Source organism: Otolemur garnettii, unplaced genomic scaffold, assembly GCF_000181295.1.
Source record: "Otolemur garnettii isolate 467f Iridium unplaced genomic scaffold, OtoGar3 scaffold00049, whole genome shotgun sequence".
In the NCBI taxonomy this organism is placed as follows: domain Eukaryota; kingdom Metazoa; phylum Chordata; class Mammalia; order Primates; family Galagidae; genus Otolemur; species Otolemur garnettii.
The window spans coordinates 11,410,642-11,417,019 of NW_003852444.1; positions in this window are offsets into that span (position 1 = coordinate 11,410,642).

Genomic DNA, 6,378 nt, shown 5'->3' on the forward strand with positions numbered 1-6,378 from the left:
GGATAATAAGGGGGCTGCACCATTTTTCGTAAGTCTAAATTTATTCTGTTTAAAGTTTCTGCTTTTATCCTGAGATTATCTTCTTCCCATCTTGTGGTGTTAACAAGTCATTTAAAAAGAAAAGAAACGATCGTGATAATAGGATTTATTTTTAATGTGCTTGTTTGGCAAAATATAAACTTGGCAATTTTGTGTTGATCTACCCTCCCCCAAATTATTTTGAAATGTTCTTGGCATTTGAAAGCTCAGAGTCTGGGAGCTGTCAATAGATGCTGCATTTCTGCTCTAGGAGGTAGGTGATGGGTAAGGGCTGACTCTGGAACCAGACACAGCCTAGGGCCACACTCAGCTCCACATTTAGCAGCTGTGTGCCTTCTGGATTCAGGCTCCTGATCAATAAAATCAGAGTAATATAATACTCACTTTATAGGGTTGTGGGGATTGAATGAATTAATGTGTCCTCTCTATTACTACCACTTCTAAAGATTTCCATTAAAGATACCATTTTATTGTCTACCGCGAGCTCAGTTTCCAAAAATAATACCCAAGAAATTTGGAATGTTTATCCCCACTGGGTAATCCAATCTCTCTCATATTTCTTTGGCCTTTGGGTTTTGATGAAAGGAAAGGGCAGAAAGAAAAAAAGGACTGAAAGTAGAAAAAGGCAAGAGAATGTTCAAGAGTCGTGGTCACTAACCTTTTTGGCACCACAGACTGGTTTCATGGAAGATAATCTTTCCATGGACCAGGGGTGGGGAGATGGTTTCAGGATGATTCAAGTTCATTACACTTACTGTGTAGTTTATTTCTATTATTATGACATTGTAATATATAATGAGATAGTGATACACCTCACCGTAGTGCAGACTCAGTGAGTGACGGGGAGCAGCTGTAGATACAGATGAAGCTTTGCTGGCTCACCTGCCACTCACCTCCTGCTGTGCTGCGAGTTCCTAACAGGTACTGGTCTGTGGGCCTGGGGCTTGGGGGCCTCAGCTCTAGGGCTATTTGCATGTACCACACTTCTGGGGCCAACACAGAAGACTGAGCATGTAGAACCAAAAGGACTCTCAGGTAGCGCCTTGGCTTCCTGTTGAGCACCATCTCTTTTGTAGTTAGATCTGGCTCTTGGCTATGTTGGGAAGTTGAAGCAGTCTGTTCACCCAATAGAAATTTCTCTCCCTCAGTGGCCTCTAATCTGTCACTCCCAGAGGACAGGCAGTTGCTTTTACATCTGTTCACTTTGGGTTCCCAACAATTTCCTGGGGAACATGTCCCCAGGCCCTTAGCACAAGGGAAGAACAGTGATTTCTGACTCCAGTGGGAGATTGCTTTTAAGTTACAGGACTGTCCCTGCAGCCCCTAAAGTTGAAGCATCTGTCTGCCCCTCAGTGTAAGAGCAGCCCAGCTTTTAAGGATGTAGTTTCTAGCATTGTCTTGGACGACACTTAATCTTCCCAGGAGCCATGAGGAGGATGAGTGAGGAACAGGTAAGAACGTGGTGTGAGGGCAGGTTCAGTGGAGTTTATTGTCAGGGGGAAGGCATTTCAGTGACAAGTCTCACCCAGGGACACAGCTCCTCTGGGATCTCAATATAAACGACTGGACATAAGAGCACTTGGCAAAGCTCCACCCAGTGGTCCCATGTAGAGCATATAGTCACTAGACAATGTGTTCATTCCTCCCTCTGGAACCTGGCTTAGCTAAATGGTCTACCTGAAGTGCCATATCCATCCACTTTCCATTCAAATGATGCCCTTTCTTCAAGATTATCCATTCACTTCATTCAACAAACACTTGGTAAGTATTTCACAAGAGCTAGATGCTATGCCCAGTTTTGGGGGGGGCACAGTAAGACTGAGGCATCTTAAGAATAAAGCTGGATGCCTTAAATTGAGGAATGTGTCTCATGGGTACACAAAACAGTAAGATAGACCTCACCCATCTTTCAAAGCATCAATTTTACTTGAAGGTTGAGGAAAGTAAAATAAAGCAATTTTAATGCCAAGTAATTTAAAATAATATTCTTATATTAAAACAAACAGATCTATTATGGAATAGGGGCAAAATTTGCATGTATTTAAAAAAATAAAACTTGAGATTGCAAAGCAATTTTATGCAAGTAGTTGACTCTTTTGGACTCCATCCCAGAAATTTGGAAATACACACGTTAGTTATCTTCTGCTACTATGGGAGCATTGGTTAAGAAGTTTGAAAGTTCTTTCCTTGCATCATGGGGAAAAATGGAAAGGCTTTAGTTAGGGTAGAGTCACAATAAAGATTGTAGTGTAGAAATGTCACTTGTGAGGAATCCCAGGGAAACTCGCAGATCAAACTCTTGTATTTATTTCTATTCCCTCCCAAAACTCCACGGAAATGACCATAATGAGCTAAAAAAAAAAAGGCAAACAATGTCCACAAAATTATGGGAGCTGGAAAAGCAATGGGATATGACAGATGACTTCATGGTACAGAGAAAGCTCAAACTGCATTGGGGAGAAACAAGAAGCAGCAAATTGGGTTGTAGAAAGAATCAGAAATCAGAGGCAATGGCTTCCTCTGAAGTCTTTTGTTACAGTCTGTGAGCCATGCACTGAACTGTGTCTTCCCCAGATCACATGGCGATGTCCTATCCCCAAAGTGACTGTACGCAGAAATGGGGCTGCTAGGAGATAAGTAAGGGTAAATAAGGTCATACAGTTTTCCTTTAGCAAGAGACACTAGAGAACTACATAGGCCTACACAGAAGAAAGGCCATGTGAGGAAGTGGCCATCTATAAGCTGGTAACAGAGCCCTTACCAGAAACCAAATTGCCAGAACCGTTATCTTAGACTACTAAGCCTCCAGAACTGTGAGAAAATACATTTCTGTTGTTTAAACCACTCAGTATAAGGTATTTTGTTATGGAAACCCAAGCTGACACAGTGGCTGGTACCAGAGAAGTGGTTTGACTCAGGGTTCTAAATTCTTAGTAGGCATCAGTTTTGTTGGGAAGAGCTGTAAATATACAGGTCAGAACCTCCCTACCAGGGACTCAGATTTAATTGGTTCTAGAGAAAATGCAGGTATCAGTTTTTTAAAATGTCCCCTAGGTGATTCTAATGTGCGCTCAGCATTAGAATCACAGCTTAAGACCTCCCGGATGCCCCTTATAAGTCTGCACACCCAGGTTTTGGCTTAGACTTCAATACAGGAATGAGGCTTTACTCTTGAGGGAAGTTGTACCAGAGCATCTCTAGACACAGAGTCACCAAGTAAAATGGGTGATGGGGTTGAGTTAAAATGAATTTACTGAGACCTCTCATGCCCCTTCTCCCATTCAACTATTCAACTTCCTAGAATGCAGAGAACCAGTTTTCTCTGCTTGAAGCAGGAGTTCCAGGTATTCTTGGGGTAAAGCAACTCACCCAAGAGGAAGATCGAAGGGACAGATGCTGTGTTTTCACCTGATCTTCACCGAGAGAGGAAGGCAAAGGGCCTAGCTGGTTCCCTTGAGCCCTTTTATAAGGACACCAGTCCCATTTAGGAGGGTGGAATCCTCACCACATGATCATCTGCAGCAGGGCCCTCCTCTTCATACTACCACAGTGAGCCTTAATTCCAACATACAAAACTCAGTGGGGCAATCATTCAAACCACAGCATTGAGGGCTACATAAAACCTAAGCAAATAAGTCAACTAGGAAAACACACCAAACTGTATGGGAAAAAGGCATAATTATACTTTACAACATGGATAAGCTGTGAATAATATTATAGAGTTAAACAATTAAAATTATGATATACCAATCTGAGAAGAATGAGGATAGAAAGAGTGTATGTGTGTGTGTATGTCTGTAAAATATCTAAACCCTCATATTCTGTAGTAGGAAGCCAACAGCTAGAACTGAAAAGCATCAACAAACATAAACATAAGCATGTTATCTAGAAATGTGACAATAAATGCCAGAGGTGATGCAATGGGTAGAGGAAGGAAGGCCATTCTTCATTGTAAGACTAGAGATATATTAATACTTGATCTCCTAAGCTCTGTAGAACTTTGATAAAAGGAAAGGTTACATTAAACAAAGTGGAACTATCATTTTTGTAGATTTTGGGGGATGGGATGATGGGATTGGTGAAGGGTCGTGTAGAGGTGGAGCAGGTAGTCAGGCTATCACAATGCCCTCGACATCCCCGGTTGGATTCCAGCACAAAGGCTGTTTACTGAGAAAGACCCCCAGGGTCAAAGGTGGTGGACAGAGCAGCACATTGTGGTGTGCTGCAGGCTCCATAACAACCTCAGATGGCCTCACAGGAAGCTCTGGAGCTAGAATGGCTCTTTAGAGTTGTCCTGGGTTTGGCTGAGATGTCTGAGCCTTCGATGAAACAGTTTTCTACAACCACAAAGGGGCTGACAGCTGAAGGCTGGGAGCCAGTGGCACTTCCAGAGCTCAGGCAACACACCTTTATTGGAGGGAAACTGGGCTATGCGTGGCTGTGTCCACTATAGTAGGTACGATATGACAATGGCTGGAATGAGGGTGTGGCTGTGGGAATATGAAGGAGGAAACAGATTTCAGAAGCATTTGGAAGGTGAAATCCATGTGGCTTGCTGCTGGGTGGTGGGAAATGAGGGAAGGAGTGATTAGGATCATCTGGTCTGAGCATAATCCCCAGGCTTCCTGCTTATAAGGCTGGGTGGATGGTGGTGGTGACTGGCTTTGCAAAAAGGGAACGTGTAAGAGGGAAAGGAACGAACTCAGTTAATGAGCTGAGTGGACAGGCCTGTAGGGCAGAAGAGCTGCTTAAAGCTTCTACTTCAGCCCACAGAGATCTTTTCTCTTATCTACTGATGAATTTTCTAAACTCCACAGTCAAACTCTGAAATATATTTCCTTCTAGAATCTAGACTCCGGGAGAGCAGAAGTTTCTGTTTGTCTTGGTCTTTGCCGTATCCCAGTACGTAGAGCAGATCCTGCAATGAAGCATGTGGTGATGTGGATATTGGCTGTTGACCCAGTGTACAGTTTCCTGCATCCTGTCTTGTGGGTGGCCTCTTCAATGGGACTGCAAACTGATGTCACAAATTATTTTATTTCTTGATAGCCCACAGCACCCAGCACAGAGCTGGACACAGTGCACGCATATGCCAAACACTTGCACATTAACCAATGGGTGAATGGCCGGGGATTCCAGGCCTCTCTCTGCCTAGGACTCCACATCCTGCCCTGCCTCCCAGACCTGCCTTCTGTGATGCTATCTCTGGTGCTCACTGTGACAGATACTCTGCAGGGTGTGTGCGAATGGTGTAAAAAGGTGGTACCTGGAGAGAGTGGAAAATCCATTTAAAACAGTGCAGAATTAGTCAGTTCTATTGACAATGAGCTCTGATTATGCACATTAGCAGGGCAGGGAGGTAGTTGCATTTTAGGACGACAGGAGTCAGAAAGGCAGAGTTAGGGTTCCCCTGATTGTTGTGACTCTGCTCCTTCAAGTTCCAGTGCTGTGTAGGGCTGGGGGGGGGGGTGTGTCTTTCATCATGTGCCAGTATAACCCTGGAGGGATTCAGCACTCTCCACTTCTCCTGGGCTTACGTCCCTGGTCTACATCTCATCAGGGAGTTTAGATGGAAAAACTAACTAGAGGGGAAATATGAAGAACGAAGAGGGAAAAACCTTAAAGGCCAAATATATTGCTTTGTTGTTAGGGCTCAGCTTCCTGTGGGTGAACATGCATTCACAGCATTGGCCATTCGTGGGGAAGGAGTTATTTTATCTACTTTATATGTTACGTACAAGGAGAGTAAATTGGGCAATCCAGGAATAGAAGACAGTCTGATGACTCGGGCTGTTTATTCTCTCTTGCACAGGACTCTTCGTCCTCGTGCTTCCTGCTCGTGCCTGAGGACTGACTTGGGGTAGGTGAACTTCTGAGGCTTTATGATAAGGTTGATCCTAAGAGGAGTGGACATATTTTGGGGACCCTGAATAGGGTAGCCTTTGCAGAATTTGCTGGTGAAACTGGTGTCTAACATTTAAATTGCTAAAGGCCAGAACAGCAAACTGTGAGTTATATGGACCAAGTTTATGACTTACTCCTGGACCCAGGAGTTGTACTTTCCAGATTCATGTTTCCTTTTCCAAAATTGAGTACCTTCCAGATAGGACTTTGCCTATGAAGTAGGACTTGGGCTTTGAGTCAGTTTCTAGGTCATGAGGATGGGTTTGTACTGATCTGCCCACATGCTCTGCACTCTCAAGTGACCTCTGATGTAAACATTTAGATTTTTGATGTGGAATCTGTATCAAGGACCACCTTTCTTAGTGTGAAGAGACAGAACTGGCAGCCATGTGAGCTAACCATCCAGGCATATCCCTGTGGCCAGGCACTGGAGTC